The sequence below is a fragment of the Serinus canaria genome, chromosome 24 (genome assembly GCF_022539315.1).
Source record: "Serinus canaria isolate serCan28SL12 chromosome 24, serCan2020, whole genome shotgun sequence".
NCBI classification, from domain to species: domain Eukaryota; kingdom Metazoa; phylum Chordata; class Aves; order Passeriformes; family Fringillidae; genus Serinus; species Serinus canaria.
Window position 1 is genome coordinate 4,549,067 of NC_066337.1, and position 24,695 is coordinate 4,573,761.

Sequence of the window (24,695 nt, forward strand, 5' to 3'; positions counted from 1 at the left end):
CATGGAATTCATGGAGAGGGGATGGCACAGCCCCCTGGAATTCATGGAGAGGGGATGGCACAGCCCCTGGAATTCCATGGAGAGGGAATCCATGGAGAGGGGATGGCACAGCCCCTGGAATTCATGGAGAGGGAATCCATGGAGAGGGAATGGCACAGCCCATGGAATCCATGGAGAGGGGATGGCACGCCCCTGGAATCCGGAGAGGGATGGCACAGCCCCTGATCATGGAAGGGATCTGGAGGGGGATGCACAGCCTCGGAATTCATGGGAGGGAATTCATGGAGAGGGATGGCACGCCATGGATCATGGAGGGATGGCACGCCTCTGGAATTCATGGAAGGGATCATGGAGGAATGGCACAGCCCATGGAATTCATGGAGAGGGAATGGCACAGCCCCTGGAATCCATGGAGAGGGAATCCATGGAGAGGGGATGGCACAGCCCCTGGAATCCATGGAGAGGGAATGGCACAGCCCATGGAATCCATGGAGAGGGAATTCATGGAGAGGGAATGGCCCAGCCCATGGAATTCATGGAGAGGGAATCCATGGAGAGGGGATGGCACGGCCCCCGGAATTCAAAATTAAATAAATTATAGTTCAGAAATTAATTCTAGCTCAGAAATTCTGCTCCTCACGCCTTTGGGAGTGCCAGGAGAGGGAAGTTCTCCCTCTGTGTTCATGTGTTGGGGTTTGAAAGTATAGAATTTTATATAAAATTAGAAATAAATTATAATAGTTAAAGGAATAAATAAAATTAATATAATAAAAAGTTATAGCTCAGAAATGCTGCTCCTCACATCTCTGGGAGTGCCAGGAGAGGGAAGTTCTCCCTCTGTGTTCATGTGTTGGAGTTTAAAAGAATAAAAATTTATACAAAATTATAAACAAATTAAAACATTTAAATAAATAAATAAAATTAAAGTAATAAAAAATAAATAATAAATCAATTCTAGCTCAGAAATGCTGCTCCTCACATCTTTGGGAGTGCCAGGAGAGGGAAGTTCTCTCTCTGTCTCTCTTTTTTGGAGTCTATAGAATTTTATATAACATTATACATAAATTTTAAAATTTAAATAAAGAAATATAATTTAAATTATAAATAAAAAAAAATAAATTATACTTCAGAAATCAATTATAGTCTAGAAATGCTGCTCCTTAAAGGTATAGAATTTTATATAAAATTATAAATAAATTTAAAATATTTCAATAAATCGATTAAACTAATAAATTCATTAGAATATTTCAATAAATAGAATAATTCATATAAAATTTTAGTCTATAAGGGGCACAGATGTGCTTTCAGAGGAAGGCTGAGCTGGTGTGGAGCAGCTCAGGATTTGGGAATGCCCAGCAGAGAGGGGAAGGCACATCTCCCTTTTATAACCAACTTTTTCCTTCTCATTCCCACTTTCCCCTCTCCATAGCTTGGGGATTCAGGGGTGGAACCAATTCAGCATTTCTGAATTTTGGGATGGGTTCTGTGTCCGCTCAGGGACAAACTCCAAATTGTGGGGTTGGACTTGCAGGGTTTCAGCAAACTGGAACAGAGAAGAAATCTCACATCTGGAAATTTCCCACAGCAGAAGAAAATCCAAACTGTTTGGGAATATAAATATGAATTTGAATAAATTAATTCTTACTTAAAGAACAAATTCCTTTGAATTTCTTCTTTAAATAAGACAAAGCTCCTGCTTGCCCTGGCTCTGCTGGCAGTGCCACTCACACATATTTAGATTTATATAAATATTATATAAAATAGATATAAAATATAAAAAATATATAAAATATAAAAAATATATATAAAATATAATATATATAATATAAAATATATAAAATTTTATATTATAAATATATAATATTTAAAATATGAAATGTGTTCTCCCCAGGCAAAGATTCTGTTCATGCTGGAGGGTGGGATGAGAATCTTTGTGCAATGTCATGGCCCTGTTTCCTGGGGAAAGAAGTTCAAGAATCAGGTTTCTGGGGCAGGCATGGAAAGAAATTGGAATTCTTCCTCCTGTCCCTCAGCAGTGGCTCCTCCCTCCCATCACCTCCTCCCTGTTTAAGAATCATTGAATTCTTGATGGGCAACCAGATCTTGCTGTTTGTTTTTTTTTATATCCAGTAGATTTGTAACTGGAGCCATGAATTTTTGTTTTTATGAATATTTTAGGCCTCTTTCCATGTATAAAATGGGAGTGGATAAAGTGGGAGTTCCTCGTATAAAATAAAAACCCTCAATCAGCACTAAAGGGAAATTTTGGGGTCCAAAGATGGCACAGGAGCTGTTCCACCAAACCTGAGAGGACAAAAGGGGGCTAAAAAGATACCAGAAAAAAGCAGAGCTAAATCTGAAATGAGGCACTGAACCATTCCCATCAGAAAGGAAAAAAACACCCAACTGGATGTTCTGAGGAAAAGAAAGGATGAGGAGGGAGGTTGGGAATCTCTCAGTCCCACAGAGTGAGTGAAATTAAATAGGGACAGATTCGAGCTGTTTTACAAAGCCATTCTTTCTCCACCAGTATTTAATTAAAAATAAATAAAAAAAAAAGAACCTAATTGGTTTTAGAATTAATGGGAACTTTGCAAGTCTAGAGCAGATTAGATACTTGTGTTTTTAATAACCATACCCAGAATTGTGGGCCTCCATTGTACCAGCTTTGGAACTGGGCTGAGACTCCAGAAGGTTTGGGAGGAAAAGCAGCAGCTCAAGAGCAGGGAAAATCCAGATTTTCCCTGGAGTTCCTTTGGACAGATCTGGGCTGTCCAAAGCTGCTCATTCTGGTCACTTCTGGGGGGGAATGTTGGGGAAGTCTGGAGTGTGGCCCAGTCCTTGGATGGCTCCTCCAAAGGATGGAGAATTTCCCACTGGGAAATCAAAATTGAAGGGGAATGGGTGTGGATGGCTCCTCCAATGGATTGAGCACTGGAATTCCTACTGGGAAGTAAAAGTGAAGGGGGAGTGGGTGTGGATTGTTCTTCCAAAGGGCTGAGCACAGAATTTCCCATTGGGAAGTAAAAATGAAGGGGGAATGGGTGTGGATGGCTCCTCTAAAGGATTGAGCACAGAATTTCCCATTGGAAAATAAAAGTGAAGGGGAATGGGTGTGGATGGTTCTCCCAAAGGATTGAGCACTGGAATTCCTACTGGGAAGTAAAACTGAAGGGGGAATGAATGGGGATGGTTCTTCCAATGGATTGAGAACAGAATTTCCCATTGGGAAATAAAAATGAAGGAGGAAATGAGTGTGGATGGCTCCTCCAAAGGATGGAGAATTTCCCATTGGGAAATCAAAATTGAAGGGGAATGGGTGTGGATGGTTCTCCCAAAGGATTGAGCACTGGAATTCCTACTGGGAAGTAAAAGTGAAGGGGGAATGGGTGTGGATGGCTCCTCCAAAGGGCTGAGCACTGAATTTCCCATTGGGAAGTGAAAGTGAAGGGGGAATGGGTGTTTGTCCTCCTCACAGCTGCAGCCCTGCAGTGCTCATGGCAATTTTCAGATGTGTGGCACTGAGCAATTCCTGTCCAGTGCAAAGGAGAGCAGAGGAAGGGGAGCAACACCCAAGGCCAGGCAGAGCTTCACTGGAGGGCTGGGTACAAAACCCAGCTCACTCAGCCACAGATCTGCACCCAAACATGGGCCGAGGCCTTTTTCCTCCTCAGGAAATTAATTTCTGTAAGCCTGGCACTACCAGAAATGAATTTCCTCTAAGCCTGGCACTACCAGAAATGAATTTCCTGTGAGCCTGGCACTACCAGAAATGAATTTCGTACCTGGCATACCGAAATGAATTCTTAGCTGGCATACCAGAAATGACTTCTGTACAAAAGAATTCCTGTAGCCTGGCACTACCAGAAATGAATTTCCTGTGAGCCTGGCACTACCAGAAATGAATTTCTGTACCCTGGCACTACCAGAAATGAATTTCCTCTAAGCCTGGACTACGATGATTCCGTGAGCTGGCATCAGATGAATTTCCTGTGAGCCTGGCACTACCAGAAATGAATTTCCTGTGAGCCTGGCACTACCAGAAATGAATTTCCTCTAAGCCTGGCACTACCAGGAATGAATTTCTGTACACCTGCACTACCAGAAATTAATTTCCTCTAAGCCTGGCACTACCAGAAACGAATTTCTGTGAGCCTGGCACTACCAGAAATGAATTTCCTGTGAGCCTGGCACTACCAGAAATGAATTTCCTGTGAGCCTGGCACTACCAGAAATGAATTTCCTGTGAGCCTGGCACTACCAGAAATGAATTTCTGTACACCTGGCACTACCAGAAATGAATTTCCTCTAAGCCTGGCACTACCAGAAATGAATTTCTGTACACCTGCACTACCAGAAATGAATTTCCTGTGAGCCTGGCACTACCAGGAATGAATTTCCCGTGAGCCTGGCATTACCAGAAATGAATTTCCTGTGAGCCTGGCACTACCAGAAATGAATTTCCTGTGAGCCTGGCACTACCAGAAATGAATTTCTGTGAGCCTGGCACTACCAGAAATGAATTTCCTCTAAGCCTGGCATTACCACAGAAGTTCCAGGAGCAGTGAGGGTCCCAGCTGGCTCTGCTCTCCCAGCCCTGTTTCACTGTGAGGTCCCTCCCAAGCCACCCTGGCTGCAGATTTGGGGTGCAGCAGCCCAGGCTGGTGAGATTTGGGGTCCCCACAGTCCCTGGGCAGCCCCTTTGTGCTCCTCATCTTCAGGGAGATTTAGGAATGGCTGCAAGCAGCAGGTCAAAGCCACTCTGGGATTAATGGCACTGGTGTGGCTTCCGTGAGAAGTTTGTTTTGGTTGTGTTTGAAGTGGCCTCTCATCTCCTGTGACAACAAACAGCAGCCCAGGGGGGTCTGCAGCCTGGCAGGAGCCTCAGCTGCCCCTGGGATCTGCAGCTCCTTCCTCTGAGGATGGGCAGGTGGGGCTTGGAAAAAGAAGGAGGAAGGGATGGGAAAACAGGGAGGAAATTGGAAGGGAAGAGGGGAAAACACAAAGGAAAATGGAAGGGAAGAGGTAAAACACAAAGGAAATTGGAAGTGAAGGAGCAAAAACAGGAAGGAATTTGGAAGGGATAACAGGAAAGAAATTGGAAGGGAAGAAGAATACAGGAAAGAAATTGGAAGGGAAGAAGGAAAACAGGAAGGAAATTGAAAGGGAAGAAGGGAAAACACAAAGGAAAATGGAGGGAAGAGGGGAAACAGGAAGGAAATTGGAGGGGAAGAGGAAAAATACAAAGGAATTTGGAAGGGATAACAGGAAAGACATTGGAAGGGAAGAAGGGAAACAGGAAGGAAACTGGAGGGGAAGAAGAGAAAGCAGGAAAGAAATTGAAAGGAAAGAAGGGAAAACACAAAGGAAAATAGAAGGGAAGAGGAGAAACAGGAAGGAATTTGGAAGGAAAAACAGGAAGGAAATTGGAAGGGAAGAAGGGAAAGCACAAAGGAAATTGGAAGGGAAGAGGGGAAACAGGAAGGAAATTGGGAGGGAAGGAAGAAAAACACGAAGGAAATTGGAAGAAAAAACAGGAAGGAAATTGGAAGGGAAGAAGGGAAACAGGAAGGAAATTGGGAGGGAAGGAAGAAAAACACGAAGGAAATTGGAAGAAAAAACAGGAAGGAATTTGGAAGGGATAACAGGAAAGAAACTGGAAGGGAAGAAGGGGAACAGGAAGGAATTTGGAAGGGAAGAAGGGAAACAGGAAGGAAATTGGGAGGGAAGAGGGGAAACAGGAAAGAAACTGGAAGGGAAGAAGGGAAACAGGAAGGAATCTGGAGGGGAAGAAGGGGAACAGGAAGGAAATTGGAGGGGAAGAAGGGGAACAGGAAGGAAATTGGGAGGCAAGGCTCCGCTGCTCTCCGCTGCAGATCTACAGCTGATTTTAGAGAGTTCTCTCCCCTTCTGAAGTGGGAAAGGAACTGAATTTTCTGAGAGCCCTGAGACAGTTCAGTCACGTGCTTGGCTTCATTTGCATGTGAGAGTAATTATTGACTGAGGAGTTGAGCAGGGGAGGTGTTAAAGGAGAAAACACCATCAGTGTCCAGTTTTAATATATAACACAAAAAATATAAGAAAGTATAGTTTATAATAGATAATAAATACAGTATTTATAATATAATCTGAATTTTTATTATTGCTTAGCTCTCAGCAACAGGGAACTCTCCATCCATACTCAAGTCAAGGGTAAAATGTTTAATCCATAAACTAGTGCTGGGAATGAAGGAAAGTCTGCTTGACATCTGAAATCACAGGGAGGTTTTATTCTCTGTAAGGAAAAAAAAAAAAACCTCTCCAAATTATTTAAAGCCTTTTACCCTGGGCTGGTTTTTGCTCTTGGTGGGGAGTGACTTTATTCACTCAGGATTTTCCTCTTCAAGAGGAGCTGGCTCCTGGTTTAAAGGGCAGAGAAATGTTTCCAGAGCCATTCCCATGGATTATGCTCTGGTTCTGGGTTTGGAATCGATGTCATTTGGTCACTCCCTGCTCTGGTTCTGGGTTTGGAATCGATGTCATTTGGTCACCTCCCTGCTCTGGTTCTGGGTATGCCATCGATGTCATTTTGTCACCTCCCTGCTCTGGTTCTGGGTATGCCATTGATGTCATTTGGTCACCTCCCTGCTCTGGTTCTGGGTATGCCATTGATGTCATTTGGTCACCTCCCTGTCCCTAGGTCAGCTCTTCCACAGCACTGCCTTCAGCCCCAGGATGATAAGCCCTGCTGAAAATTCACTTTTTTGTTGAAACTCCACGGGTTCAGAATCCCAGCGTGGTTTGGGTTGGAAAGGACCCCAAAAACCATTTAATTCCCGCCCTGCCATGGCAGGGACACCTTCCACCATCCCAGGGTGCTCCAGCCTGGCCTTGGACACTTCCAGGCACCCAGGGACAGCCACAGCTTCTCTGGGAAACCCATCCCAGGGCCTCCCCACCCTCACAGCAGGGATTTATTCCCAATGCCCCATCCAAGCCCGCCCTCTGTGAGGCTGCAGCCATTGCTGGAGTAGCAGCAAGCACAAAGCAATCCCTGCCTTGCCTGGCTGGCTCAGGGAGCTCCCAGAGCCCCAGAAAGGACAGAACTCCCTTGGGAAGTTGCAGGACTGCACAGCAGCTCCCTCCCTGCCTCCTGCCACATTGCATCACATCTGAACGGGGCTCTTGCATTATATATTAGCAGAGATTTGTCCTCAGATACCCTCCTCTGGAGAAGAGCGTTTTTAAATCTTTAATAGGGCATTAGAGCAATTTGCCTGTGATTTAGCTCTAAGTGGGCAAGGAGAGTGGTGACAAACGAAGCCGGGAGGCCCCTGAAATTCCTTGAATATTCCATGTTTTCCTGGAACTGCGAGGAGAATGCTGCCAGAGAGGTCTTGGCAGGTTTTCTAGGTGGCTGGCCAAGTCTGAAGCAAACGTGGATGGTTAACAGGCTAATGCAGCTCTGCTTCCAAGCTCAGACGTATGGAACAGACGTTTTTATTTCAGAAATCCCTCCACATGGAGGAGCAAATGCTGTGCTAACTCATCTTCCTGAAGGAAAAGGGCAAGGGGGAAAGCAGTGTCATCTTGGCACCATGAAATAAAGGTTCTTTTGCCCTTGATTTTTGGGGACTTGGGGCTATCAGCTGAAGGAAATGAAATCCAGTGGCTTTCCCACGAGGGCCCCTTGTTAATCAGGAATGGCTTATGGAGCAATAGTTTGTGTCTGAGGGAAGAGGCAGAAGTTGTTCAAAGAATGGATTTCCGTTGCCAGATTGACTTTTTGTTGTTGCCCTGCGAGTAATTAAAGCTGGCAATTAAGCAGGGAAGTGATCAAATAATCTCTGGGGAGCTGCTGCTGCTGCACTTGGCTCCACCTGCAGGGAGCAGGGACCACCCATGTGGGTCAAAGAGTGGCAAGGAGGGGTTGGCACTGAGTTATCCCAGGTAAAGGTGGCTTTGGGAGGGATTCCGTGGGAATTGGTGTTTCCTGTGGGAAACAGGAGTTTGGGTTTCCTGGGCACACCAGGTGAGTGAAGGTTGGCGCTGCAATCCTGTCCCTTGCTGGGGTGCAGCTGGTGGGGCTCGTTTGGTTCTGTTATTGATGGGCAGAGGCTGCACAGGCTCTGTCTTTAGAGTGAAACCATTTCTTTTTCTTGATCAAACCCTTGTGCAGGCCCAGGAGTTCTGCTGTGGGCTCCCTGTGGGGTCTGGGATGAGTCCCTTGTGTTCCTTTGGTTCTGCTCCCTGCCTGTGAAAGGAGGTCCTTGTTCCTCCTGAGGGAGCTGTGAAGGCAGAGGAAGTGATCCTGAGCGAGCTGCTCAGGGGCACTCACGTTGGAACTGCAAGGATCACCCTGGGAAGAAATGTTTCTGATGGGCTGACACCTTTTTTAGCTTTACACTGAAGAGATTTATCATCCAAAACTGGTTTTGTGCAATCGACTCCAGAGCGTTACTACAGCACACGAAAAACCCCAAGTAACAGGATTTATTATCCCAGCAAATCAGCTGAAATTCAGATTTTTCTGCCTGTTTTCCTCCTGTTGCCCCTCCTGGAAGTGCTGAGCTGTCTTGGTGCAGTGTGGGCAGGAGGAGCTGAGGGTTTGGGGTGGAGCAGAGCTGCAGTGCAGGAGGGCACGGGGGCTCCTGCTGCTGTTCCTGGCACAGCCCCTGAGCCCTGACACTCATCCTGGCTGCCACATCCCTCTCCAGCCAGGGCTCCCTGTGTCCAGAGACACCTTCTTCCTTTCCCCTGCTTCACCACCTTGAGATCCAATCATTTCATGCCTTTCTCACCTTTAATTGTTCATTTTTTCCCCATTCTCCAGGGAGGGGTGGAGCTGGGCTCAAGGAGAACCTGCTGGCAGGACTGAAGGGTGAGGGGGAAATCCAATGCAATCCAATTTTTAATGCTTGGGGGAGGCAAAATCTGTTGGTTTGGAGGGGAAAGGTGCTGGGTGAAAAGGATTTGGGGGTGGTGAAACGGGGCTGGGATGATTTTTGAACCACTCTCTGTCCTCTCTGTTGAACACAGGGGATCAGAGGAGGGGGACAGAAGCCATGTGGACACTGCAGCTTCTCCCAAGGGCTCACACTCCTCCAGGGATGGGGTAAGTGTTGTCCTGATGGTTCTGCAGTTTGACAGAATATTGATTTTATCAGGGATTTGGTGTGGAATTGGTCTGCACAACAGTGAGGCTCAAATCAGAACCTTTGGTTGGCAAGGTCACCATGCAGGAAATGTCCAAATCGTGACAGCTTCGCCCAGTTTTGCTTTCCACTCTGAATTTCACCTTTCCTCCCATCATTTGAATTCCTAATTTCTATTGCTGAATGGTTTTTACTCCCCTGAAGAGGTTTTATGACTTTGGGAACTACAGCTGACTGTAAGCATTATTTTAAAGACATTTCCTGAATGATCTCTGTCCACTCTGCCCAGAGTGAAGTTATTGACTGCTCTCAAAAAGGCCTCGAGGTTTTATATTTAATGCTGAAGTCCCTACAGCTTCCTCCCTGGCTGAGCATCCCTTCTCCTGTGTGTCTTCCCCTTTGAATTGCTAATTCCAATTGATCTGAGGGGGAAAAAAAATCCTGATAGTTTGTATTTACTTCATTTCTGCTACAGCAGCACCTACCAAGGTCTCTCCTCCCTTTGATCCTGTCTCCGTGATTAAATTCATTCTTCCTTTCTGTTTTCCAGCTTCTCTCTACAAACTTTCTTTCTCTTCTGCAAGAATTTCCTGCAAACCATGTCCCTGAGAGGATTAGTGGAGGGGACACCGATTTTATTTATATTTATTTATAAATGGACTGCAGAGACTTGGCCCCTTTTTAAATATGAGAACAATTTTCAGGCCTCTCTCTGTTGTGGTTAATTCACTCCAGAAATAAAAGAAAAAAAACCCAAACCCAACAAACCACGGGACAACAGAGAAATTTGAGAAGTTGTGGAAACCCCTCCAACTTTCTCTGTTTAAATTTTGGATTCCTGGTGGTCACAGGGCCAGGTGATTTTGGTGCAGTGCCTGAGCAGCAAGGCAAAGCTGGCATCAAACCAAACAGAATGACACCTCTGGCTTTCAAATTCTTTTTATTTTATTACATTTGCCAGGCCTTTACCATTTTGGAATTGGAGTGTTTGCAGAACAGGGTTGCTGGACTCCAGTGAATGAAGTGGCTGGATGTGGGTGGTGATTCATCAAAGCAATTAAAAGGGGAAAGTGCTTTTCCTGCAGCCTAATGTCCTGGTGGAGATGTCCCTAAGTGAGTGTGAAGTGCTCAGGGCATGGGGGCTCTGCTCTTCCAGGCCCTGGATCTGTTCCCAGCAAACCCTTCTTCATCACCTGCTGATGATGATGATGATGGTGAAAAACAATTTTTTATATCTCACAGAGTCCCATTATTATTGGGAAATAATAAATTAATAAATAATAATAAATTAATTAATTTAATAATTATTTATTATTTATTATTTGTTAATAATAAATAATAATAAAAATTTATTATTATTTATTTGGGGTGGGAAGGGAGCTCTGGAGGGCCCCCAGCCCAGGGAGGGTCACCTGGAGCAGGGACACGGGGACACACCCAGCTGGGGCTGGGCTGGCCCCGGGCAGGGAGAGCCAAAACCTCCCCGGGCCCTTCAGGCTCTGCCACCTCCGGGGTGGGAACTTCTTCCTCAGGCTGAGGTGGAACTTGAGTTTTACTTTCTGGCCATTTCTCCTTTCTTTGTCACCAGAACCAGTCTGGCACCCTCCTCTGACACCTGCCTTGGGCATGTTTGGATGGGTTTAACTGCTGAATATTGTTTAGTTTCTAGTTCAATATTTCAATATTTCAAATATTTCAAATACTTCAAATGTCAATATTCAAATATTTCAATATTTCAATATTTCAATATTTCAAATATTTCAAATATTTCAATATTTCATTTTCAATATTTCAAATTTCAATATTTCAATATTTCAATATTTCAATTTCAATATTTCAATATTTCAATTCAATATTCAATATTTCAATATTTCAAATATTTCAATATTTCATATTCAAATATTTCAATATTTCAATATTTCAATATTTCAATATTCAATATTTCAATATTCACTATTCAATATTCACTATTTCAATATTTCAATATTTCAAATATTTCAATATTTCAATATTTCAATATTTCAATATTTCAATATTTCAAATAGTTCAATATTTCACTATTTCAATATTTCACTATTTCAATATTTCAATATTTCAAATATTTCAATATTTCAAATTTCAAAATTTCAATATTTCAAATTTCAATTTCAATATTTCAATATTTCAATATTTCAATATTTCAATATTTCAAATATTCAATATTTCAAATATTCCTACAGTTCCATCACTTAGTAACGGATGTACTTCAAAATTTGCCAGATTTCAGGGTGAAACTTCAAATTGTAAGAGATTATATATATATATATATATATATAATATTCAATATTTAATATTGATTTCATTTCTCCCTTCTTAAATTTGAGGACAACCCCCCTGAGGAGGCAGCATTTTCCATGGGAGAAATGCAATGTAATTATTGGGCGGTGATGGATCACTGAAATTCATCCACTGGGATATTTTTTATCCCTCCCAGTGCAGCCCCCTGGCATTTCTGAGCCTCCCCAAACCCAGAGCTCCCCTTTGTGCAGCTCTAAGTGATTTTCCAGCAGCGAGGCCGAGCTTGGTGGGACCAGGATGGAGTTGCTCTCCAGGATCCCTCAGCAGGGTCACCTCTCCAGCCCTCCCAACCACCCTGGTGGATTTTAGGGATGGTTTTCAGGCTGGCACTCCCAGTCCTGCCTTCTCCAAGGGGATTCCTCTCTCTTTTCTTGGAGCTTGCACAAATTGAAGTGGTGCCTTGCTCTGGCTTTGCCCTCCCTGCCTGCCCGTGGTTATCCCATCCCAGGGAGGCAGAGGAGTTTGCTGATTTATCATGGATCATTAGGTGGAAGTAACAATTCCTAAAACATCAGGATGGATCCAATAATTAGGGATGTGCTTTTGTTAACACCGCCAGCCTCTACCCTCTTGTACAGTACCCTTGGGTCCTAAATAATTACCCACTTTGTGTGGTTATCTAGCTCACTAATTACCCACAAAAATTGGGGTCAGGTGTTAACTGCTTGAAATAAGTATCCTCCAAAGGCTTGGCTAAAGTGCATAAAGAAATTATGTGTTTGCTACAAAACTTTGGGAAGAAAAAAAAAATCACCCGTTTTTTTTATTGGGAGGGAAGATGAGGAGACAATGGATGTGAAATGTTTTGTGTGGTGGCAAAATCTTGCAGGGGTGGTGAGGGACTCCAAAGGGAGGGAAAGGATGGTTGGCAGATCCAGCCACTAATCCAGACTACTTCTCCCAAAGATGAGATCCTTCAGGACACAGCTTTGATTCTTCCCCTGTCTAGGCCAATGCCAGTCAGGATTATGCCAGTATAAATAAGAAAATTTGTGTCTGTGGATTCCCAAACTGACTTTGCTGCATAATCCCACCTCTTCCCTCACCCAGAGACTTCTGCACTGCACCCAGTAATTGAATCAGGGACTGCATCTTTATTTCCATGCGTTTATTTCAGCTCCGTGTGCATGCAGAAATCCATTCTGAGGCTGCTGCTCATAAAATGCAGTTTGCTTGGAGCAATAATTTGATTCCTGTGCTCAGGGAGTTACCCCAGTGAGTCAAAGATTTCTAGATAGCCCCACCCTCCCCAACTTCCCGAACACTCACGCTGCAGCCACTTTCTCTTTGCCAGACCCACACAAGCTGTCTAACCAGCCAAAATCCCAAGGGGCAATCCCAATCTCCTGCCTCCCCTGTTTCAGCCCCAGAAAAATGGGAAATAAAGCCAGGGCAGCCCTAAAGCCCCTGAAATACCGGGCACAGAGGGATGTTCAACAGCCCTCCTTCCCCACCTGGCTTCTTGCAGAGGTGAGGACAAAGGAGAGGGGTTTCAGGGGGAGCTGGAAGGTGTTCCTGGCACTCCTGGTGCCTTTGGGTGCCCGGACACCTGGAATTTCTGAGCGTCTGTGCGGTGCTCAGCCTAACAAAGAAACTGCCGGCATTCCTTGCTGGATTTCTCGTGAGGTGCTTCCTCTCCTCCGCAGCCAGCACCACCTTCCCTTCTGTTCCTCCGAGCACCTTTGGAAGCCCGTGTGGGCTCAGGTATCCGACATCGCCATCCCCAGGGTTTGGGCAAAGTGGAGGGGCTGGGGCGAGGCGTGAGCTGGGATTTGGGGCTACCTGCGCCCCGCATTGTGCGGAGCATCCCTGGGAAAGGCAGGGCTGAGCTCCCGAAGCACAATGCAGATTTAGTCGTCATCTTTGTCTCTCCCCCCGCGCCCCCCCGCTCCACTCCCCGCTGATGTTAACTGTCTGTATTATTATTTATTGTTATCAGGGGATTTGGTTTGATCAATGAAGTGTATATGCGTCTGACGGACATTCGGGGAGGAAATGCTTGCGGAATGAGTAACATGTCTGCAGTGGAGGGTGTGTGAGAGCGAGAGAGAGGGAGCACCGCTACTAGAAACATTGACTGATGAGTTCATTTTAAAATCCAAGGGCATATAGCTGGTAAATTAGCACATATTGCAAATATAGTCTGGTGCGAGAGGCAGCGGCGCTGCCATTGAGCGCAGGGGTGGGTGTGGAGGGGAAGGGGGGGTCGAGGAGAGGAGGTTGTCAGCTCTAAAGTCATCACGGGCATGAGCCAGGCAGTCTGCCTGCCTCACTGCAGACGTGGGGCGTGCGATTTCCACGGGCGGCTGCGGCGTGGCGGAGGGGGGGAGCGGGGGGCACCCGCCAGAGCCAGCGCTGGATTTTATTGTTTTAAAACCCGCCGCCAGCCGCGGGGATGCGAGGCGAAGGGGCTGCAGCCCCTCCGCTTCCCCCTCTGCTCCCCCTTCAGCCCCCTGCACCCCCTTAGGAAGGCGGAGGGGGGAGCGGGAGCGGCCGCCCGGAGGGTCCCGGGGCTGGTACCCGGCGGGGATGCGGCGGGGCCGGGGATGCGGCGGGGATGCACCGGAGGGTTTCTGCCGGCAGCTCCAGGGATTATTGGGAAGGGTGACCGGCAGTGGTGTGTGTGAGAGTGTGAGAGTGTGTGCGGGGCTGGCGGCGGGGGGAGCCGGGTCCTTATTCTGTTAAAGATTTAAGTAGGCATGCAAGGAATCTCTAGGATAGTTGGCAAAGGGCGAGGGTGGGGAGCGGGGGGAAGGATCCAAAAGAGTCTGTAACCAGACACTGAAGCTTTCCAGGAGTGAGAGTGTGTGAGAGAGGAGACAGAGCGAGAGGAAGAGAGGGGGCAGTGTGGTCTAGTACATTTTCATCTGGTCGTTGATTTGAGCCTGATGCTTGCTGTCCCTCAACAGCCTCCCTTGCCTGGATTTTTTCTTTCCCCCTCTCCTCTCCTTTCCCTTCTAATTCATCGAAGCCTAGGGGAGCCAGGAAAGATTAAATGTGCTTTCGAAAAGGCAGCCACTTCATGCAGCTATGTCTGCTTCCCCCCCACACCCCCCAGCCACCCCCCCACTCCCCCTTTTTGAAATAAAAAAAAAAAAAAGAGAGAGGGGGAGACAGAGAGGGGGAGAAGGAAGGAGGAGGAAGAGGAGGACTATAGTTTAATGATGTCGGGACTGGCTGATCCAGAAGGAGAAAAAAAAAAAGGGGAAAAAAAAAAAAGAAAATATTTGATCTCCTGGACGAGGAAGGACTTTGGTGAATGGGCTCAGACTCCCGAGGTGAGAAAAGGACGGAGTGAATGATGATGATGATGATGGTTCCGTAATGGTGCCTGTTACCGCTGCCCCCGGCCGGGCGGCGGCGGGGCCGGCTCGGGGGGGACCTGCCTTCGGCAGCGCCGCAGATTTGGCATTTTTAACCTCGGGCCCTCCGGAACGCTTCGGCTTCTCCCCGCTTATGCCGCTGGGCCTAAAGCGGTTCCAGAGCTGGGTGGAGGGTGCGGATCCGTATTATTTATTTGGGCGGGGGGGTGGGGGGGGGAAAGAGGGAGGAAAGGGAGGGAGGAAGGGAGGGAGGGAGGGAAGGAAGGGGGAGAAGAGCGGAGGGAAGGAGGTGGCAAGCTGGGGACGAAATCCTGCTCTGGGTTATGGCCGGCGTAAATTTCCATTGGCTGGGGGTGCACAAGGTGCTCGGAGAGAGGAGTCGGTGCAGGATGGAGTCCCTTTGTGTGTGTGTGCCGTGTGCTGTGTGTGCGCGGGGCTCGCACCCTCCTCTCCCGGGCGAGCGGCTTTTTCTCCAGGTTTTCCTTTGAAGCCCCGGCCGGCGGCTGGCAGGGGAGGGCGGCCGGGGCTGCGGCGCTGCTGCCCGCGCCCTTCCTCCCTCCTCCTCCTCCTCCACCTCCTCCTCCTCCTCCTCCTCCTCCTCCTCCTCCCCGCTGACAGTCTGGGGCTCGCTCCGGCACCGGGCTGGCCCCGGCTCCCGCAGCCCCCCAGCCCCGTCTCTTCATCATAATAATAATAACAACAGCAGCGACGGCGGCAGCGGCATTGCCGGGGAGCGCGGAGGGCGGCAGGCGAGAGGAGCTGCGGAGGAATTCGGCTCCTTTTCCTTTCCTCCCCCCACCCCCTCAACCAACCCCCCCCACCTCCTCCTCCCCTTTTTTTTTGTTTTTTTTCCTTTTCCTTGCTATATTCCCTATTTATTTTTTTAAACCCCCCCCAAAAAAAAAAAAAAAAAAAAAAAAAAAAAGAAGAGAGAGAGAGAGGAAGAAAAAAAAAAAAAAAAAGAAAGAGAGAGAGAGATATGTTTTAAAAATGCAAGCGGCTTGCCCAGCTGCACACACCCGCCCTCCCTCGGCCGCCTCCCTCCCTCCCTGCGCACACACCGCACGCTCGCACCCGCTCGGGTGTCAAACCCCGCCGGGCACCCAGCCTGGTGCGGGCACTGCCCCGGCCCCCCCGGCCCTTCCCAGCGCCGCCGACCGGAGCCTCCCCCGCTTCCAAATGGTGAGTTTCTACCTGGTTTTGTGGCGACTCGGGGTTTTTCTCCATCCCCGGGGCTGGCGGAGGGGGCGGGGAGGCAGCGCCTTGCTGCTGCTGCACGCTTTGTGCCAGGGGCCGGGAGCGAGCCTGCGGATTCCTGCTCTTATTTCTGCATTCCTTCTCGTTGAAACAATGAAAATAATTCCGTCACTGCCCCAAACTTCCTCTTCGTTATTTAAATGCGGAGACTTTTCGTGTATTTGTCGCAAGCGACCTTGTTGGGAGCTGTAAGGAACCTGCCGCGCCATGTCATTATTATTATTATTATTATTTTTTGTATAAACGATTAAAAATGGAATGTATTCTCTCAACAGAGGGTCCTTAGAGAAGCTCTTTCCTTCCACCTGTGTGTCCTGTTTTGTAATCTTGAGCCATGAATTGAACTTGCCTGCTATTCTTTTCCTCTTTCTCCTTTTGATCTTTATTTTTTATGATTATTATTTTTTGATCCCCGTTGGTTTCAGTATTTTTTTTATATTTTTAAAAATTTTTTTTTTTTTTTTTGCAAGGACTAGTTTGTTGCGCCCCTCTCAATCCCTGAGACCCTAACTTGTGATGTTTAGCTTTTAAATCCACGGGTTAGGCTCTTGGGAGCTGTGAGTTGTGCTTTGACATCTTTATTTTATTTTAGAAATATCTCCTCTCTCTATGTGTGTAAGTGTGAGCGCGGGTGTGGATATTTAGAGCCGTATACACACACATACAATAATCTTTAGAGACCTTTTAAGGAAAAAATAAATCTATTTCTCCTCCTCAGCCTCCATCGGCTGATGTAGGGCGGTGGTTCTGGCCATTTTCTCTATAAAAATCAAATTAAAATCAGCGTTTGTGCCGCAGAGATTTTTTTATTTTTAAATATATATATAAATTTTTTCTTTTCAAATGTGTGTGTGTATATTCACGAGATAATTTTCCAGCTGATGCAGATATGGGGGTGTACGTGTGTACACACGGAGTGATTATTAAATATGGTGTGGAGATAAGATAGACACGATATGGATGCATGTAAATGCAGTTCTTGAGGTGTGCGTGGCCATCCCCACACCCATTAATTCACAGAAGCAAATAAAACCGTAAATACAGATATTCCAAAATGGAGGAATATTAATATCACGCCTGTGGTAAAACAGGGAGATTTTTTTGCTGCAGGCCACTGCATAGAGCATCTGAATTTTGATTTTTTTTTTTGGTTTTTTTTTGCCTTCCCCCCCCTTCTTGAGAGCAACACAGAGTACCCTGAGAGCGTAACAGTAACAGCTCGGTACATTGGTGCTTGACCTCAGCTGAAATCCCAGCATGCCTCATGCTTCCAAGTTTAAAACCGAACGATTAATCTTGGAAATGTGCTCTATGGACACACCAAAAGAAAAAAAAAATATTAAAAAAAAATTTAAAAAAGAGGGGAAAAAATACAAATAAAAAGCCAGGAGACGGGTTGGGTTTTATAGGTTGGAAAAATAAACTGCAGAATAAAATGGTTGCGTGTATTAATGGTTGGGAAGTAAAAAGAAATGCTGAAGTTTCCTTTGAGTCCTTTTCTAGAACTTCCAGCTTTGCTGCTTTTGCGGGCAATATGATGTGTAAATGATGAACCAGAAATGTTCGAAATGTTTCCTGCTGCTGCTGTTTTTCATGATTGGATTTTTTTTATGTTGCTGTAAAATTAATTCTGGCTGGAACTGTATTTCTTATCTCTGTTCTGCAAGGCAATTTATGCTGAAGTTCCTGTACCTTGTTATGGCACCGAATTGCTGTTTGATATTTGAATGCAAATGCTTGGACTTAAAAAACGATGCACCAAAAATTAATTGACGGTGTAACATTTTGGTATTTAAGAGCTTTAGGATATGTTTGCTGGTTCCTGTTGTTTAACAGTTATTGAACTGCAAAAGGTTGTTTGTTTGATTTGAATATTTTTTCTTAAATGAATTTTAGCTGCTTTTTCTTGACGCTGTAATTTCACTGAGCGTTTTACCTCCTCGAGGGGAGGAAAAAAAATATGCCAAGAAAGCCTCGTCCTTCTGAATTTCTGTATTATTCCAAACGTTCTTTAATTCCAAAGCGAGCCGCATTTATTTTCTGTTACCTGCTCGGCGCTGTAAATTGCGATCCGGAGCGCTGGAGCCCCGCACCTTTGTCCAGCCATTACCACACCCCCAAAAAGTCCCTTTTTTGGGGTTCTTTTTACCCTTTCCCCGTGCTTTTCGTCTCGATTTTTCCCCCCCGCTCCGCCAGGAGGGAAGGGGCGAGCGCTTTGTCTGCGAGGCTGGGACGGCTCCCCCGCGCATCCCCCGCGCACCCCCGCGCATCCCGCGCTTCTCGGGGGGTCCCCGCCTCGGGACCCCCCCAATGTCCCCGCTGTCCCCTCCCCGGGGGTCGCTATTGTGTCCGCGCTGCTTGCGCGGTGCGGGGCGGGGGTTGCGCGGGGCTGCGGCAAAACAATGGGCGGGGAGGGGAAGGGGAGAAGGGGGAGGACGGAGCCCGCGCAGGCTCCGCGCCCCTGCGCGCTCGGGAGCCGCTCCCGGTCTAGACTGGCCCAGACGCATCAATTCCGGCTCCGCAGCTTTAAAGGGACAGAGCGGCAGAGGTGGCCCCCCAAAAAAAACCGAGCGGAGGGGATGGAAATAACGGGGGGCAGAGAGAATTCCACGCTGCCCCCCGAGCGGAGGGGATGGAAATAACGGGGGGCAGAGAGAATTCCGCGCTGCCCCCCGAGTGCAGGGGATGGAAATAACGGGGGGCAGAGAGAATTCCGCGCTGCCCCCCGAGTGCAGGGGATGGAAATAACGGGGGGCAGAGAGAATTCCGCGCTGCCCCCCCAGAGGAGGGGATGGAAATAACGGGGGGCAGAGAGAATTCCGCGCTGCCCCCCGAGTGCAGGGGATGGAAATAACGGGGGGCAAATAGAATTCCGCGCTGCCCCCCGAGTGCAGGGGATGGAAATAACGGGGGGCAGAGAGAATTCCGCGCTGCCCCCCGAGCGGAGGGGATGGAAATAACGGGGGGCAGAGAGAATTCCGCGCTGCCCCCCGAGTGCAGGGGATGGAAATAACGGGGGGCAGAGAGAATTCTGCGCTGCCCCCCGAGCGGGGTTTTCCCGGGGAGAAAAGGAGGGAAGAGCGGCTGGGATAGAACCGTGACCCCCCCCAGGCTTCTCCTTCCCTTCGCTGCTCCCCGCTCCAGAATTCCGGGAGGGTTCCGGGGATTCTCGGCCACGGCCGTGCCCCGGAGCTGCAGAAATGTCAGAGCTGGTAAAAGTCGGGGCCGTCAGAAATACCCGGCCGGGATCGTCTCTGTTCGAGCGGGCAGAACTCGATCCTGAACCATTCCCGCAGCGATTTTTACCTTCTGCAGACAAAAGGAGGGATATTGAGCTTGGGGTTTCTATTTTGTCTTATTCCTCCGGCTCCGAGGCTTTCTGCTCTTAGTGTTACAGAGTTCTTCTAATAACAATTTCATCAGTTTCCATGGTTTTATGTTTTCATTGGGAAAAAAACCAAAAAACCCGAATCTATGGACGAAGTTTTTTTTTTTTTTTTCCTCTTACAAGGAAAATGGAAGAGAAAATAAATATTAGGCATTAATTTAATCAATAAATAGAATAAGTGAAGCTTAATAAGAATTGAAGATCTTTTTCAATAAGACTAATTTTCAATAATGCTAAAATAAAAACCACCAGGCTGGAACAAGTTTCAATTAAAAGTATTTTTAATATGCTGCCACTATATTTAATAGAACACATTGCTAAATATTCTGTGCAATATCTGATGCAAATAATCAAAAAGGAGAAGGATATGCAAGTGAAGCGTAGGGTTTTTAAAATATGATTATTTATTAAAAAAAAAATGTTGTAACTTTTGCAAAACTCTGTGTCTGGGAGTTTTGTCTGAGCAGCAACTGGAGCTTTGAGCTCGGTGACTTTGACCTCGTTGTGGCTGAGTTGGAACTTGCTCTCCCAAGTTGAAAGGCGCAGGGTTTGGTGGCAGGAAAAGGTAAAAATAAAAGGTCCGAGGCATTCTGCAGTTTTCCATTGTTGCTCTTTTATTTCCAGGGGTTTAACAGGACCTAAAGTTGCACGGTGCTGCAGCTACAAAAAAAAAAAAAAAAAGAAAAAGAAAAAAAAAGGAGAATTACTTTTATTGCCTTTCTTCCCTGAATCACTTCCAAGGTACTTAAGGATTTATTGGGCCAGATAGCAAATTGCAGTTGAGATGCTGTGCAGTGGCCAGTGCTGATTAGATGATTGATTAATTCCTGATCGATTTCTAATTCCCAACCTCAATCCCATTATAAATGCTCGATATTAAAATGCAGTTTATGCCGAAATCTGCTTGCAAGCTCCTCAGCGAGTCGCTCCAAATGCCAGTTGGGAATACCATAATATTCCTATTTTTTGTTGGATTTGTTAACCCTTTGAAGTGCTGTAGCTCAGTGCTTTGAGCCATGAAATGCTCCTTCACAGGAGGTTTGTGCACAATCCCTGGAATAGCAGGAGACCCAGAGCATGAACTCCACCTTCACCTGCACCTACGACCACTGCCAAACCTTTTTTGATTTTTGATTTTTTTCTCCTTTTTCCGCCCCAAATTGTGTTCCCTTCTCGGCCAGGAGGGAGGGGGGGAAGGCAGGCAGGGTTGAGGAGTTCAAGGCGTGGGTTTGCCCAAGGTACAATCCCAGTTCTGCACGAGGCTGGAGCTCGGGGAGAGGAGCCTCGGTGCCAACTGTGCCGCATTCCTGCTGCCCTGCCTTTTTCCCAGGGCTCCCAAGGAAAGAGCATCCCAGTTCTTCCTCACTCTTGGGAACACACACATTGTTTCAATAATCCAGGCAATAAATGCTAATTAGTAATGCTTAAGGACCCTACCAGTCAGAGTAATTATCATAATTTACCTCTTCCTTGGTTAAAAAAAAACCATTTCTTGCTGATTTTTTTTTTTTTAATTTTAAATTTTTTTTCCCAAATGGTGTTTTCTCCTTTTTTTTTTTTTTTTCCCACCTCTGGAAAGAATTCCTGGTTGGATTAGCAATAAATATATAAATCTTTGAGACACAGGCACAGGGAGCTGGAGCTGAGCATGTGTAAAAAGATTTTCCCACACGTCAAAATTTCTTTAAAAGCTGAGATTTTTCCCTTGGCCTCCCCTCCTTCCCCAGCACCACCAAAAACCACTTGCAGAGGGAGAACAAAGGAAATCAGGAGCTCTAAAGGCATCATTAAGCATGAAGAGCAACAGCAAGACAGAGTGTGATATGACAACATATTTTATGGCACAAAAGTAGAGATAATTAAATAATTCAGTGGTATTCTTAGCTAATTAGCAGGAAGATCTTTCAGAAGCCATCAAGAAAATGGATCTCATCAAAGCTAACAACACGTGGGGCTTCCCGAAGATCCCGTGTTTTCCAGAATTGCTGCTGCTTCCCCACCTGACGCTGAAACACCAAAGAGTTGCACAATGGAATTGGGCTCTTCCTCAAGAGAATGTTTTCCATGGAAGGGGATCAGGTATTTAGAGGAAATGAATATGCATAGCTGGAATTCTCAATATTAGTCAATAGCAGAGGAGAGGCCAGGTCTGTCCCGAGGGATCCATTGAAAAGGTGAAATCCTCAGCCAGGAGCCCCTCCTGGGTTCCTTGGGATGGGGCTGGCACTGGGAGCTCATGGAGTCCAAGAGCTTTTTATGAGTTCATTGGGGTCCTGAACTGGCTGGTTTCAGCTCATTTTGGGCATTGGGAAATGTGTGGCCAAGTCCAGAGGAGGTTTGGGACCTCTGGTTTAACCTGGGCTCCCATTCCAAGGCCAAAGCCAAACTGGGGAGAGCTCCATCGTCATCTGGGGAGTTGTTTTAGGTCTTCAGTAGCATGGCTACCACTCTCATGCCATACAAAGAAATTTTTCCTTTGGATTCATGAGGTTTTTTTCCCTGGAATCAGTGGCTGCTGGTGCCCCTGAGCTCAATCCAGGCTGGCAATCCACAGATCCTCTCTGTGGGCAAGGACCTGCAGGGCATGGATCCTGCTCCTGAGAACTCAGTGAGGCACGTTAGCTGCATCAAATATTGCTCAGAATATCTCTCTGTATTATCCAGAATATCTCATTTTGCTCCTTTGATCTGAATGCATCCCCAGGTTCACCAGAGGCATTTGCAAACTCCCATTCTCTGCCTCTGTGTTTGATATATTTGGGTTCCTTTTCCCTCTGCCTAACAAAGGAACGCCTGAAATTTTGACTTTTCCAGCCCCTTGAAAACCTCCTGCCTTAAATAACGGAAGGGGATGTGCCTCAGTCTTGGATTCAGCAATAATTCTGGTTTTTACCCTGGGCCCAGACTGAATTTTCCTCCTGGGTTACAGTTTTGGTGCTTTTCACTGCATGGATACCCCACAAGTCCTGCAGTGGGGGAAGATCTGACACTTTGGGGTTATTGTTATCTCTGGAGGGCAAAAACCTCCAGGCTCCCCTGAAAGAAAATGATTTTTCCCTGCCCAAAAAGAGGTGGAGACTCATTTGCAGAATGTGAAAGGAGGGAACAGGAGGGCAAAAGGCAGCCAAAAGTGCTTTGGCCAAGGAAGCAAAGCACACCAAGATATTTCTGTCTCCTGGTTTACAGGGCTGCTGCTCTTTAAGCACAAATTCCTCCTCTCTGGAACATTCCAGGTTGGGAATGAGGTTCTGCCATGCCAGGAGCCCCTCGGGTGTACCCCCACCTGTAACAGTGGGATCCATGCTACTTCTGGGAACAAGAAATTCATGTTTTCTGTTTTTCTGTCCTTCACCCAATGCTCTGGCACTGTGTTTGAATAGATGAGGGCATTCCAACCAATTTTTAAAAAAATAATAAATGTATAATTCCCGAGATGAAAGAGGAACCTCTGCTTTCCTCGGTGAGCCTGCTTGCAATTGTTTTTCTTTAACAGCTCTTCCCACACTGCAGTCAATGAATCTCTAATCTCCTGGACTGAAATGTCTGACACTTCCAGAATCCTTTCTTTGCTGCCTCGACTCGCAGAGCTCCACCTCCAGCAGCGCTCAGCAGTGGGCTGGGGGTGAATCTGATGGAAATGTCTGCTGGTTTTGGGGGTGGCAGGGAGGGATGGGAGGACGAGCAGGGGCTCTGCTGTGCCTCTCCCACCACCCTCCCAGCCAGGGCTGTCCCCACCAGCAGCTGCTGAAGGACCTGAGGGACAAGGAGTGGACGAGCTCTGGCTGAGTCGATTCCTGGCTGCTGAATAAATTGAGTTTATTCCACGGCTGCTCCCGACCCAAGCCTGGTGCTCTGGGCTGTGGAATCCTCTGGAAGGTGGACAGGAGGGCAAGGAGGAGAAGCTCAGCCCCTGAGAGAAGTCTGCTCCCTCTGGCTGCTCCAAGAAGCTGAGCTTGCCCTGGAAGGTGTTTGGTGCTCCCTTCCCACTCGCCTGCCCCGCTGGCAGCTCCACTCTGAGGATGAATTATGCCAGAAATTCTGGGAAGCACCAGAAACGCTGAGGATGGAGAAGAGCCCTCTCAGTGCACTCATTTGTGGATAAAGTCGCTCTCAGCTGGATTGCAGCTCCTCCTGAGCAGGCCACGAGCTGTGGGAAGGATCACAAAGTCACCAGTGGACTTTGGGTTGCCTTTGGTGTGCTTGTATCATGTGTGAGCATGCAGAGAGCTTGGTTTCCCACCAGGAGCCCAGTAAATGGCACCTCTGTCAACCAGATCCTTGCCTTGTGTTTGTCTCTTTTGCTCCCCCCTTTCTCCCCTTCCCACCAGGGCTTGCAGAGCCTCTCCCTCCCTGGGAACAGGGCTGGTGGGCTCCTGGAGCACCTCACACACTAAATCTGCCTTTCCATGGAATGCTGTTCTCACTCCACCACTGTCTGCTTGTTGCATCTCATTTGGAGGCCCAAATAGGGGAAAAAAAAATCCTGAAATTTGGATTTTTCCCTCCCCCTGTTTGATGGATAATTCAGAGATAACAGCACAGCTTTATTTTATTTTTTGCAGGTAGAATTCCTGCTCTCCTTCATCCCCCTTTGCTGTTTTTCACATGGCCTGACCTCCTGTGTGCAGTGTTGGGGGATAATGTGGATTTTGGATTTGCTGCAGCAAAACTGTAGCAGGAGGGAAGCCCTGGTTTTGAATTAGGGGTGTCCTTGATGACATCAGCACCCAATTCCTTTTGGAATATGTGAAATGACAACCTAAAAACATTGATCAAAGCCCAGGAGAAGCACAACATTTTGGTTCAATTGCTAAAAGCATTCAACAGGGAGCTGGAGTATTCCTCAGGCAGGCAAAACTCCTTTTCCTTAGGAATTATCCATGGCCCAGGAGCTGGCACTGCAAAGGCAAATCAAACTGCTCCTGCTCCCCAGCCTCTGTTTTGGGACATTTCAGGAGGATTTGCCCCAATTCCCAGCCCAGGCTCTCTCTGTTGTGTGGAGGATCAGGGTGAGTTCTCTGGGAGGGAGAGGAGACTCCAAGCTCCCAGCAGTGTCCTGAGGGATGTGTCCCAGCCAGTGGGACACTTCAGTGGGACAGGGGAGGAGCTGCCACTTTTATCTCTGCACTCAGATAGGAGAGCCAAGGTCTCCCCTCTTGTTCAGGGACAGATGTCGAGGGAGAAGTTCTGTTCCTTGGCACAGGCTGTGTGAAACCTTCCCTTCTTATTTAAAAAAAAAAAAAAAAAAGGAAAAGA

The 24,695-nt window shown here is 47.0% G+C and overlaps 1 long non-coding RNA gene across 1 annotated transcript; it reads left to right on the forward strand.

The window, feature by feature from the left end:
- Window positions 1–15,745: 15,745 nt before the first annotated feature.
- Window positions 15,746–23,714, forward strand: LOC108963276 (uncharacterized). The gene is made up of 2 exons (XR_001991972.3): window positions 15,746–15,976; window positions 21,324–23,714. It is a non-coding gene; the product is annotated as an uncharacterized LOC108963276 (long non-coding RNA).
- The last annotated feature ends 981 nt before the right edge of the window (window positions 23,715–24,695 follow it).